We start from the raw sequence: 15193 nt of genomic DNA on the forward strand, positions 1-15193 counted from the left end.
CCAGCTGCTGTTGAGGACTTGTAGTTATCAATATCATACCAAATAGATGGCTTTTTAAGTCCAACCACTGGAACAAGTTGGATTGTTTTCAAACAATTAGCTTTGCTATTTTTTTTCCCTTCCATATTGCCTCCACGCGACCTGCTATGAAGTGTCAGTGATTAGATGCTTCCTGGATAAGCGAATATGTAACATTTAAGCTACCTAACTCAAAGTTGAGTGTGTTTTACAGTATTGTGCATGTGACTTGAGCGGCCTTGGATCAACAAAGCAGAAGAATGCGTTTTATACTTAGAACAAAGAAGGCTTTGTATCGAATCAAACATAAGTTGACAAAGTACACTAAGGTTTAGTTAAACGCGGGGATTACGTACCGCGCGAAAAAAGGTTTTTTTTTATTAGTTGATCACCCAGGTGGTAAATCCTTTTTACGGATTGCATTCCAAGGCACGGCGAGCCACCGCGTCCCCCCAGTTTGCTACTCTGGGTCCATGGGTGCAATTGGACGACTCATGATACTATGTACCCCTACGCCATAAAATCCACCTGGGGCCTCTGGCCATAATTCCCATCCGGACCTGAAACGAAGGCTGTACCCAGGGATGGGAGACCATACTCGCGCAATGCGCTCCACGGCAAATACTCGTTTTATTCGTACTACACCAGCAATCATCATCCACTCTTTGTCACGATTCACGACTTACGGGTTGGCAGTCCGTTAGCCGCTACTCGTGACTCGAGTCCCACATGCGGCCTCTTGTCGCAATTCGTGACGTCATGAACCGCCTCGCCTCACGGCTCGAGGCCCTCTCACATTCCCCCTCTTGACACAAATTGAGGCGTCTATACCCACCTCTCCTCGTGTCTCGAGAGCCCTCGTTCATTCCGTCTCTTGACCCAATTCGAGACGAGAACAACTCGCCTCTCCTCGGGTCTGGAGATAATCACAAATCCCACTTTTTCTCCGTCTCGACACTTCGAGACCCATCCTGAGGCCCATCCAATGGGCACCACATATTACGGCACAAGGCCCCTCTGCCCGTCGTGAGTCGGTCATATCCGCGAATCAGGGCTAGGACCACCCAACGCGCGAATCCGACCAACACCCGTTCGAACATTTGGTCGTCCCGCATATCGTGGTCGCGACTACCCGATACACGTTACGACCCCTCCCTCTTGCAACTGAGCACTGGTACCAAGGTGCCCAGTCGCACCACGTTTTTGTCCCACTCGGCACGCAGCCCGTCGGTAGCTGACTGTACCAAGTGTGACGTGTAGTTCTCTTGGCCGTACATCTACAGGTGACGAGTCTGTAGACACGTTTCCACTCTGCACCACGGGGAGGTGGAACTACGTCGCAGAGCTCGCGCGCGTAAAAAGGTGAAGGGGGCAAGGTGCAAGGATCTGGTGTAAAAAATCTTGTTCATGCTTCAAAGAATTATATAGGTATTATCCAGCAGACATTTTTGAAGATAAATCGTAGGAACAACAGAATTATTCAAACAAATAAACCAGATCAATTTATTGTGTTAAACTTATCAAAATAACATATAGCTACAAAAGTTGGGGCAATATGTTTATAATGGCAAAAATCCAGCGATTTAATTTCTTCTACAAAAAGCTTAAAAACCTTTTATAATTAACTTGAGTAAATGAGAAAGTATAATGTTCCATGATCGCTGGCGTGGCTAAGCAGAACAAGTTCCACGTCGCCAATGGTTGCTACTCCGTGATTAATCGAGGCCATCAATTTTGTACAAAGTCCAAAAGAATGGTGCTTGGGATTAGCAGCCATTCTCATTGTACAAACCTGATGCTCACCCTTTTTTATATGATTAATAACGGCACCGGCCACGTCCTAGTAGTTCATGGGGAAAAGGGAAGGATTGTTAGTAAGATAGGGGAAAACTGTACAAGACGCACCAGCGGGGTAAAATGGCCCATGTTATTCTTTCTCAAATATACACTAACCTACGGCTTCGAATGATGTTTTTCTTCATGTTTATTGTAGCATAAAATCTACTTTAGTTCTTCGAAACAGAGGAATTAATGGAATCAGAGTGAAACTTGTAATTTTTCATAAGTAGCATATAAGGTTTTATGGTAAAACAGCATAGGCAATCTAATCAATTTACAGCTTATCGTTTTACCACTCATGTGCACTTTCGGAATACTATAAATATTTTGTTGTATTTTAATATAACTTCCTACAAATTTTATCAAAAATCAATCATATAAAAATTGGGGCAGAATGCCCACAAGACCACGTGTTTTACGCTCAAATTTTAAATGCTGTTAACTTTTGAGAAAACCCGAATTTCAAAACAAAATGCCATTCTTTTTATTTGCAGACTCCCAAATTAAGATTACAATGCATAGTTATAACATGTTTTGTCTTTGTTCGAGTTAAAACGGTGTACCAATATTCGACTCGAAAAAATTATCGGCCGCCATGTTTGCCGCGATATCACTATATGAGTCTAAAAAAATTGAATTTCGTAGCCTACTTGAAGGCGTTTTATCTATAAGAATATAAAAAAGTGTATTTTGAAAAGCGAAATTTTCGATGAGTTTAGCAAAACTAAATGATTTTTAGCCAAAGAATGGTAGATTACAAAAATACGATGAACATGAAATTGAACATTTGGTGTTTCAATAATTACATTCCGTATTATCATTGTTCTATTTCTTAACACCCTTCCTGTTTGGTGCGTTCTGTCCACTAGTTTTGGCGTTCTACCCCGCGGTTTGTTTTCTGGCTGTTTTAGTTTTTTTTTACAAAAATACAGTCAAAATCGTGTTTTTATCATATTTTTTTTCGATAATACGTAAATTTCATCCTTGAATCGTCGCCAACTTTCAATTTGGTTCTTAAATGATTGGTATCGCTGTAAATAGCAATTATGCTTAGCTGGTGCGTTTTTTACAGTTTTACCCTACTCTTTACAACTAGCAATCTCTCGCTCTTGCATACTCCTTTTTTTTTAATAGTCAAGACAAGCTATTATCACCAAATATGGAAACCGTCTATAAGGGTATATACGGACGATAGTATTTGCGAAAAATTGGCCTCAGCCATAACCTCAAATTTTGATTTGCTGGCGGCCTCACCAGTGATGCTAGGTGCGTTACTAAAATCAGTATTTGCTTATTTTAAACTAATTATAATACTTCTGAGTTGATTAAATTTTTTAACTCTCAACAGCTGAATGTTTGAATTCATTACGGGGCGTCTCTAAACGGATGAAGATAAGCCATCTTTTGCTAATGAATTTTCAAGGTGAATTCAAAACACCTGAAATATATTTTCATGTACTGCTTGGTTGATTAAAAAAAGAGTGGTTTCTAACTTCTAAACGAATGCAAAATTATTCACTGTTACAAAGAAGTAAATTAATGAAAGCCCCGATTATGTTGAGTTTGAAAATAATCGCCTACATGCTCTGATTATTTTAAACATATCCACATAATTCGCTACTTCGTTAAAGAGAGCGATATAGTAAGTTGTTATTTCGGTCAGATAAATGATGCGTTTAATTTCACATTCGATAGAAATCTACGGCAAAGTTGTAAAATTCTCAGTACTCATGAAAAGGTTTTTCAATAACATTCCATTAGAAAAAATATTATCATTTTCCAAATATCAATGCACTTGGGAGCCATGAACACCCAAAAAATCAAAACACGAACACCTGTGTATCGCTTTTCCACAGGGCGAATTTGTCGATATTAGTGCTGGAAAATCGCGTTTATCGTGCGCCCTTCTCAAAAATCGATTCTGTTCTCCCATGGTTTGAGGTTAGGGCTGAGGCCTCCTGCTAAGGTGGTGTTCGTGTAGAACTGTCAATATATCCTAATACGTTTGCGAATCCATATTCAAGTATCCAAGGAAGGAGTTGTGTTAGTTTGTGAAAGGTATCTTGGTAAATGGTGCGATCTTATTTTCCTACACCTCCTATGCTCCTAGACATTTCCTAAGGAAACTCCTATACCTATGAGGCATTTGATAAATGATATTGAAGGCAAATCAATACCATTCAAATTTCTCGCTTGAAAAACTAGCTCTTTTTCCTAACCGTGATCCCTGTTGAAGCAAGAGTTTGCAAAAGGGCTTAAATGGTTGAAGACGGAATGTTATCTATATATATATGTAGGGGAGAGTGGGGATACTTGATCCCCTTTTCTTATTTTCACCATATCATTTTGGAAAAATTTAGCAACTCGCTGTCTTTGACATTTTCTGACAGCTTTTAACTTCAAGTTTCTGTGCTCCAAAAATTAGAACGATACTTGAACCCGTTGATGAACTAGAAGCATTTTCGTGGGAGTAAAAAAATTGCGATTTTTCTGAAGTTAGGGGAGATTTGATCCCCTATTGAAGGAGACTTGATCTTTTATTCAGGAAGCCCTAATCCTTGTATAAAAATCAAACAAAACCCCAAGATAGAATGTTAATTGACTATTTTGGTTATGTTTGTTCTCATTTCACTATTTATAACAGACATAAGAAGAAAGTTCTATAACTTTGTCTCAACGCTAATAACATTGCATACTTAAAGGCGCTATTTTTTATAATTAAGAGAAAATTAATTATTTGTGCTCTTTTCTTCAGACAATTGTTTAATAAATATTAGTTTTTGGAAAAATATTATTAATTTCGTAATCAGCAATCATAACGATCAATTCAGAAGAAGAATATGCCATTTGGAAGGGGGATCAATTGTACCCAACTCTAGGGGATCAATGTACCCATAATCAACATTTTAGAAAACTTTTTCTGAAAAAAGTTGAGAGTTTTCTATTGCTTTGAAATAATGGCATTATGAAGTTCATTTTACGCTCGAACGATTGATACATTGGAACAAATATTTTTTTCATAATTTTCCCATGTAAGGAACATTTTAAAGTGATGGAAAAAGATCTTCAAATTACATTTTGTGAAATTTTTCAAACAAAGTTCAATTACTCAAACAATTATTTTGTTAAAATTTTTTAGACTACAAGTATTGTTATTTTGCTCATTTTGGCACATTTTTCTAGAACATTTGATCTTTGTAAGACATTCCAGTTTCAAGATATAGCTAAGGAATCAAGTATCCTCAGGGATCAAGTATCCTCATTCTCCCCTATATATAAAGCAATTTCTGTATGTTTGTTTGTTTGCTTGTTTGTTTGTTTGTCCTCTATAGACTCAGCCGTCTTAAGAGCTACAGGTCTGAAATTTGGCATGGATGCTCATTAGGACCAGAAAGGATGAAAAATGTTTTCAGATTTTCGGATGACCCCTTCTGAAGGGGGTCGTCCATACAAGACAAATATTGTTTTCGCAATATTGACGTTACTTTTCGTCGGATCGCGTTGAAAATTTTCTCATGAATGTTTTAAAAGACGGGCAATTGATTGCAGGTGTCAAGGTGTGTGTAAGAGGTCATCCAAAAGGGTCGTCCATATTAACTGTTCTCTGTTTTTGCGATATTGACGTTATTATACATCGTATTCAGCTGAAAATTGGTACACGATAGTTTCGGGTGACGTGCCATCGATTTGAGGCATAAAATTCAGTGTGAGGGGCCGGCAAAAGGAGTACATATCAACTTTACAATATCTTAATAATATTGACGTTTTTATGCATCGGATTGGGATGAAAATTTGCACATAGGAGTTATTAGGGACAAACAATTGATTTCACTTATCCAAATTAAAAACAGGAGTCGGCCAAGGGGTCGTCCATATTAACTTTTCACTGTAAATGCGATATTGTCGTTACTATACATCGGATTCAGATGAAAATTGGTATACCAGAGTTTTGAGGGACGAGCAATGGATTTCAGGTATTAAATTCAGCGTGAGGGTCCGGCAAAGGGGGTCGCCCATATTAACCTTTCAATATTTTTGCAATATCGTCGTTATTTGACATCGGATTGTAATGAAAATTTGCACTCGGTAGTTTTCGGGGACGGACTATCGATTTCAGATGTCAAAAGTTTTGCCAGGGGTCGACGAAAGGGGTCGTCCATATTAATTAATTGTTCACTGTTTTTAGCAATATTGACGTAATTATGCAATGGATTGCTTTGAAAATTTGCACACGGGAGTTTTGGGGGGAAGGGCAATCAATTTCAGATATCAAAGATTGTATAAGCCACCGGAAGGGATTTAACTTTTTGGCAATAATAGTTTTGTTATGCAACGGAGGTAGGCGTGGACTCGTGGTAAGCGCACGCGTTTTTTATCGCTTGTCAAAATTTTTCGGAAATTCATAATTTGGTGTTTCATTCGATATACATAGTAAAATACATTGAAGCACTCAAAGAAATGATCTTAGTTTCATGTCACATTAGTTTTGTGGCTCTAAGAATGATAATCATTTAAACTACACGGAGAATAAAGTATAGTTTTTCCAACTATATTCCGCCTATATTGAACTATATTTCTGATTAATTCTCGGCTAACTATAAATATTAAACTTTGAACTATAAATATAATAGATGATCTGGTTGATTTTTTGCATCCAACTATACATATTACATAGATTAAATTATAGCCGTATGATTGATTTTGTGCATTCAACTATACATAAGATAAATTCAACTATAACCGTATGATTGATTCTATGCACTTAACAATAAGTATAGTAGATTCAACTATACTAATATAATTGATTCAATCATAAATATTATAGATTCAATTATACTAATATAATTGATTCAATCATAAATATTATAGATTCAATTATACTAATATAATTGATTCAATCATAAATATTATAGATTCAACTATATCTATATGATTGATTTTTTGCATCCAACTATATGTATATTATTAAGATTACTATAATACAGTTGGCTTTAAGTTGTGTTCTATCGCTGCATCAAAATTAATTTTATGTATCTAGCAATTTTTAAATTTATTTTAAATCACTCATTCGTCATCCAGTTCGGATACATCAAGGAGGTACAATGGAAACAGCATGCTTGTTCGGTCAGATTCCAGTGACGGAATTGTTCCCACTCGGGTGGAATGTTGTTCGAAGGCCCTCCGGAAGCTTCCAGTGCGGAATCAGTAAGCACATTTGACCCGAACTATAGATTTGCGAATGATTTCCTGCTAAAAAAAATCTTATCTATAACTGATTTAATAAAAATGGGACAAGACTCACGGAGTTATTTATGTTCCGGCAGACGCTGACTAAATTCTTCCACCATCTCATTTTCTCGGAACCGGTCCCCACCGCCATCAAATGAGATGCACATCCAACAGATGAACCGGGTTGTCTTTACCCTGTCCGGGGATCCCGGCGATGGTAAACAAGAAAACAAAATTATGTTAAATTGTGGTGCTTCATTATAAAGCAAATAAATTTAAAAATCTCACCCGTCGTGCTACTCAGGACACGCACTACTTGCCGTAGTTGGTGCGACAACCAGCGCCTCCGTTCCCTGGTGGCCATTTCGAGCCGGACAACGACAATCGGTGCCACCTAGCCGGGATGTCCAAAAATTCCTCCAGCGGCATCGATTCCTTCGTTTTGATTTAAGCTGCTGCCGCATCTGGATTGAGTTGACCTAAAGGAGGAAAAAATTTGCCACAAGTTTATTTAAAAAAATCAAATGTATGCACCTTCTCTAATTACCTTTTGTTTTTGCCATTGGTAAACACCCAGCCACCTGCTGCTGAAGGCACTCTGACTACGCTTATGTAAATACATTTTCATTCAAGTATCACACAATCAATCATAACGATATAATTTTATTTACTATGTTTATCAGAGGTCGGCATTAAAACGCTATTCGCTAGTTAGTCCGCTACATTTTTGTTTTAATATTTATTTTTTTACCTTAATTTCTGGAAAACTTACGGCTCAAAATACTCCATCACTTTATAGTAAATAACATTTATCAGCATTCCTGCTTGAATAATTGCACCTAGTAGAGTTTGTTTATCCTTTTTTTTCGACTGAAATCCCGTAAGAAAATAAATTTGTAGACAAAAAAGTAGCGAACTAATTAGCGATTAGCGATTTAACGCTAGACACTAGAAAAAAGCATGTATCAGCATTCTTCCTTGACTAATTACTTGTGGTGACGTTTGTCTATCTGCTGGTACAAAAGTTTGGTTAAAAAATAAATGAAAACGATAATTATCTAACAAAAACGGAGCAGACAAATTAGCGATTAGCGCTTTAATGCTGAACACTGATGTTTATAGTTTAAAACCTAGAATCAATCATACATTTGTAGTTGAATGTATCATATTGACAATTGAATCAATTATACCACTACAGTTGAATCTATTATATTTATAGTTGAATGCCAAAAATCAATCATACAATTGTAGTTGAATCGATTATACCATTACAATTGAATCAATTATACCATTACAATTGAATCTATTATATTCAAAGTTGATTGCATAAGGTCAATCAGCAGTTTGTAGTTGAATCTATTGTATTTATAGTTGAATGCATAAAATAAATCATACAGTTGAATGCATTATATTGATAGTTGATTGCGTAAGGACAATTAGAAGTTTGTATTTGAATCTATTATATAAGAAGTTGAATGCGAAAAAATCAACTGCATTTCGATTATTGGTATAACAAGCTGAAATAATTGGAACAACTTTCGTCTTTTTTCTCCGTGTAGGCCAAAAAAGTTTATTTTTCTACAAAAGTTAAAAAAATAAAGAGAGCAATCATAAAGAAAATTGAACAAGCATAAGAAAAAGTTCTAGATGAAAAATTTTGATAAATTCTGATAAAATAATACTAAGGTGAATGATCCAACAATCTGATAAATCATTATTTATTAAATTGATTAACTCTTGCTAAAATTATCGAATGTACTATCACCTATTAAAAAGCATTGTTTGGATTGGATGTTTTTGTACATATGTATGTATCATTATAATAAATGATGGAACAAATCGTTTAAAGCTTTTATGAGGTTAAAATCATAAATGTAAGAACGCATAAAACAGGCGAAAAATGCTCTTTTACAAATCTTTTGCTCAACCAGGGATCACAATTAGGGTCATGAGCTAGTCTGGTTGAATTTTAAATTTTTTTTGGTCATTTCACATGTTGTTTTTTTAATGCCTGGTGTAGCAAAGCCCAATAAAGTATCTTATGTTAAATTTTTTGATTGTTGGTATATGAAGATTTCTGCACAGCATTTCAAATTCAATGATATAAGGTGGATATGAGTAGTCAACAAAGCTAAGCTAAGCTGAATTGGTTGTTAAATAATTAATAAAGGGAGAAATTAATGAGCAAACCCATTAAAGAATATTAAATTTCATAAATGGGATACAAGAATTTTAATACATACGAAAAATGTTAACTAGGTTTTTTTTTCAATAACTTTCAATTCACTTAAGTTGCCATTAGTAATGGTTTTCGCTTTCAAGATAGTAGGACTCTAGGATGCTAAAATAAGGTCACACTAGTCAAAAGTGTCTCCTGATCATATCCTATCACCCCAACCTCCAAACCAAAATTATTTGCTAGGATGCAGAGGTAACCTCGGTCCTAAAGCATGAATTATATATCTTTCAATCCCTTTCTCTCTTTCCATCTATCTATTGACTACTAGGACGTGGCCGGCGCCGTTATTGATGTTTAAAGAGAGAGCATCAGTTTTGGTCACTGTGAATGTGCTGTCAATCCCAGACGCAATTCTTGGCGATGTGGAACCTGTTCTACTGAGCCACGCCTGCGATTATGGAATTCGAAATGCAATTGATTAAAAATACATAATTGCCATGCAAATAAAAAATGATAATTAAATACACTTAAAAAGTCTAACGAAATTCATAAATTTTAATTTATTACTTGAATCTGCATATGAGTAGTCAATCAAGCTAAGCTAAGCTAAGCTAAGCTAAGCTAATTCATAATTTGGTGTTTCGTTCGCTAGTGAAAGTTTTAAATTGTTTTTTTTTTTTTTTTTTTTGTTTTGATTATAGTCGTTTTACCATCTTTATGGCATTCGCGACTTTATCAACGTTGCAGTTGGCGGATCGTTATTGAAAAACTTATCCGGTACAACTGTGTTCGATGTTTACTCTTGGGCTCGAACTCGCGGACATCGGCTCAGGAAACAACAGACTTGCCAACTGAGCTATATCACAAGCCCTTTAAATTGTTTTGTTTTCATGAAATTGTTTTGAAAAGCTGTTATTTTGGTGTTTGATTTATGCTGAAGTGCTTTTTAGAGTGTGAAGTCATGCAAAAAATAGCTTGGGAGAAGGGGGCTAGTCCTTTGCCATCCGGACAACCACCGGTGTGCTCTACTAGCAAAAAAGCCAGAACGTTGATCATGTGTTGCAGTAAAAGCAGGGCCGGATTAAGCCATCGGGGGGCCCGGGGCAATTTTTCTCGGGGGGCCCCTATAATTCGATTTTTTTTTTCAAATGCTAATCCCAGAAAATACAAAACCTTTTGAACGTGTGAAAAACTGGAGATGAGTTTAGTATATTATCTTCAAATAGCCATGTTGTCTGCGTAGAAAATAGTTTCTGGTGTCTTCAAATAAAAATGGTTAATTATTCACGTGCAAACATTGCGGAAGAGTTTAGAAATTTCTTTGAAATGAAAACTCTAATTTAAGCTGCAAAATGCCGAATTCGTCATTTTTTTTTAAAACCCTTATCACCAACTAAAATTCGCTGATCTAAAAAAGTGACCGGATAGATATTTTAAATGATTTTCATATCAACATTGATCGTTCGGTTTGTGCTTATTCGGGAAATATTTATCTAGTGAATCATGAAGATTTCACAAACAAAATTAAAAAAAATAACACTATAATTAAATCGACATTCCATAGAGTTACGGGTATAATAGTTTAAGAATTCAAAAATTTAAATCACGTTTTATTCAAAACCAAAATTCAGTGTCTCAAATCTAAATTATAATTTCAATTCAAGTTTTGAAAAACAAAATATAAATTAAATTAAAAAAAGAGATACAAAGTTACAATCAGAGCAAAAGCAGAAATTGCACCAAATATGAATTTCAATTCTATGTCTTTGAAATACAAAGAAAATCTTCATCTTCATCAAATAAAAAATGTTTTTTATCAAATTGTTATTCTAAATGGGACGAAAGTTTCATTCGATGCCCTCAAAGCCAAAAACATTAGTGCAAAAAAGATCGGTTGAAGAAAAAATTTAGAATAAAGATTAAATGTTTAAAACATAGAATCAGGTATCATTGAAAAAAAATCAGATAAGGAATCCAAATGAGTTAAGTACCTTTAACAAAGATCCTGAATTTTCAAAATTCAGAAAAAATATGAAACTGAACTTCAGTAACTAAAGAAACAACACAAGACTTGAAAATCCCAATGAATTGAATCTGGAAAATGATAAGATTAAGATCATATTAAAAAAAACCACTCAATGATATTAGCAACTCAACTATCAGTTGGTTTATATGATCATTGGAGAATGATCATTTGGAAAATGATATGCTGAATTCAGGATATTCACTTCAGTAGATGATAACATTTTGGTTAAATCAGTTGAAAATGTTCCAATACAAATTTCAAGTCTAAGACCATGTACTGTCGATTGGTCCAATTTAAGCAACTACAGTTTTTTTTTAAATTTAACTTTCAAAAATAGGGAGGGGTAAGGGTTTAGAATTTAGAAACGAATGAAAATTTCAATAATAATGATTGGAAGGTGAAAGTTATTATAATACGAGGTATTAACCTAGATACTGCCCGGGTAAAATTCTGAAATGTTTATCAAAAAGCGAAATTAGCTGCTATTTTAGTGCAGCAAACCATGACTTGGAAACTTAACGTAACAACAAACATTATTGTTGTGCAAGACGTTTGAATGTTTTGCCTCATATTCTTCTAATTTTTTTTTCGGTTTTGTCCAGAAGATTTTGATATTCTCAGCTCGAGAAATGTGGGAGAGCTCCTTCACTGCTTGCCTTAGGGGGCTCCCTTAACTTTTTAAAGACAAAAACTAATTTAGATATTATTTCACGGGGGCCCTTTAGTTTTAATATTTCAAGTTTTCATTCCAATTTTCTAGTTTTGATTTCTTTTCATGGATTTGTAGAAGTATGATTAACGTAATGTTAAAATTTTTTTTCCCTCGGGGGGCCCCCCTGAGCCGGGGGGCCCGGGGCAATTGCCCCTTTTCCCCCCCTTTAAGCCAAGCTAAGTCGGTTTTTTTCATGTTTTGCCTTTGTATCACACTAATTGAGTGTAATCATTTATGTTGTTGTGAGTGTTTATTTTAAAATTTGTTTGATCCTAACCTCAATTTTGAGTAGCAGAACATTATGTTCGAAATTATGTTTATCGTTTCAAAACCGAGAAAGTACAGAATTATATGCCGAATTGTCGCCGGATTTTTTTTTGTTTTTTTTTTTGTGTTTTTTTTTTTTTAAATAACGTTTATTTAAAACTAATGTTAGGGTTTACAATAATTGACATTTTGTGTCCTGTTATGTTTCTTCTAGCGGATTAAACGCAAGGTTTGAAAATATTTCATTGAATTTGAAGTATGCAATGCACTTATCAAATTTTATGAAAATTTTAAGTTCATCCACATTTTTCTAGTAGTACAAATGTTCTAAAAGTTGAGATTATTGTTCTGTCACATCGTTCGGGATGGTATACATCTTTGAATCAAAGCGATGGTAATGACAGGTAATGATTTATTTTCCATTCAATCTAAGTGTATCAGAGGTCTCAAATGTTTTATTAGGAGATAGAAAAATTGAGACTTCAGCATATGACCATTTGAAAAAGGCACAAAAGGTGTTCTTGCTGTATACTGGTTGGAAAGGCCCAATATTTCATATAGAATTCTGGAATACTGGAATAGAGCATAGGCTTCGAGGTGTTTAAAAACAAATCGATCAAAAGAATGCCCCAAAGTCAGTATTTTTTATTTAAGTTTCGTTTTTTTATTGTTCGTAGTTTACCAAGAAACCTACTAGAACGATGTTAAGGGCTCTCACTATCCCACAATTTATCACAAATATAAAAATACTTAAAGTCTACTATCAGAGTATATCATGAATATCTATGAAATTTCACATTTTCGAAAAAGACAATTTTCTGGTTTCAGCTTAATATGAGTTATTCTATTATCAAAACCACCATCAATTTTGAACAGGAACATAATTTTTCGATAGTTTAATATTTTCAGTTGAATCTCGACAGTATTAAAACAAGTAGAATTTCATCGGCTTAGTATTTTGAAAGCAAGAAATCTAAAGAACTATATATTTGGTGTTAAATTCTTATTTAATTTTTATGAATTTTAGATCATTTAATTTCTACACATTTTGATTTGTTTTTTTTTCGTGCAATCGCGAAAACAAACTGAGGCAAAGAGTCAAATTGAACTGATGAGTTTGCGAAAACGATCTTATTCAGTTATCACAACCTCCATAACAATTAAAAAATTAAAAGGAAAAAAAGGAGATTCACTTCATCCATTAACAAAACTTTAATATTTTAAATATCTCCTTATAAATATTCTTGGAAGCTTGATAGAAGTATGTTCAATCTAAAAGGTCGTTTTTTAAAACACATCAGTGTATCAGGAACTACAATAAGGAAAACAAGATAGCTTAAAGAAAATTTATACACATTTTTCACTTTACTTTGAATCCTTTTATCACTGCCTCAAAGATAGAAATAGGAGTTTCCTTAGGAAAAATCTAGGGGCATAGGAGGTGTAGGAAAATTCGATCGCACCATTGACCAAAATGGATCCTGATCTTTAACCTCTCCCCTTTTAACACAACCCTTTCCTGGGATATTTCGATATAGATTCGCAGACGTATAGACGGTTTCTATAGTTGGAGATATTGACTTTCTTTTGTTCCTGAATTTTTATAAATTAATCTTTGACATATGAAGGGACAAAAAGTTGTTAATTGATTCTTTGAAGTACCTTACTAACAATCCTCCCTTCATTCCTCATTGACTACTAGAACGTGGCCGGCGCCGTTATTGATTATTTTCAGCATGAGGAGCATGAGTTTTGTGCATTGTGAATGAACTGCTAGTCCCAAGCACCATTCTTTTGGCCTTTAAACAAAGCTGATGGCCTCGATCAATCACGGAGTAGCAACCTTTGGCGAGGTAGAACTTGTTCTGCTTAGCCACGCCAGCAATCATGGAATATGATATGCGTAAGTTGAACAAAGTTTTATCAAATATTTTATCTGAAGTTTTAAATAAAATATCATATCTAAGCACTTCAAGTTCAATGATTTAAGGTGGATATGAGTAGTCAACTAAGCTAAGCTAAGCTAATAGTTTTGTTATGCAACGATCGAGTCGAAATTAATACACGGGTTTTTTTGCACGGTCAATTGATTCTTGATTTTAAATTTAGTAGCAGACGACAGAAAAAGTAATCGTCCAATATTTTTGCAATTATTACTTAACAATGAATTCGGAAGTGCATCTGGAAAATTTTCGGCAATTGACTTTCATACAAACTGTTCATGACATATTCCAAGTTCAAAAGCGAAACGGAGTTCGTATGGGATCAGCTAGTGTAATATAAATGTAATGATGAATTGGTACAAATAAAGATATATTCAAAAATTAGAAAAATTAGACTAGGTTTATCGATAGATTGTGTGTAAAAAATGCTTCAACTAGAATAGCAGAAAGAAGATTGGCCACAACAGGCCCAACTTTGTATAATCGTCTCAGCACAGACATACGGAACAGTAACAGTGTACCTATGTTTAAAGCCCGTGTTAAACAGTTATTAAAAGCTCATTTAGAGGGGTTAGCGTAAGCACTTTCACACCTTAATCCATCTGATGTAATCTTTACCCAAACCTTTTAGAAGAACATAAGTTCATTAAAGTTTTTTAAATTCTAAGTTGATGTCAACGAATAAAGACTGCTTCTTATATAAATAAAACTGGAAAATGGGGAAACATTTAAAAACACTTTTTTGGCGAATACTAAAAAATGGCTTATACGTCACTTCGGCATATCACGGCAGTGTCCGTTTCAAAAGATGCGTATTGTGTTTATTAAAAACTACATGTATAAAATATTTAGGCGAAGAAGAATAATCCACAAGCAAAGTAATTTTTTATTCTTTTTACTCTGAATTGGTATCTACCTTTTGGATCGCAGCAAATAACAGTTTAGAATAACCGCACAACTAATCTCGATTGATTAAAGCA

The sequence above is a fragment of the Uranotaenia lowii genome, chromosome 2, assembly GCF_029784155.1.
Source record: "Uranotaenia lowii strain MFRU-FL chromosome 2, ASM2978415v1, whole genome shotgun sequence".
Lineage (NCBI taxonomy): Eukaryota > Metazoa > Arthropoda > Insecta > Diptera > Culicidae > Uranotaenia > Uranotaenia lowii.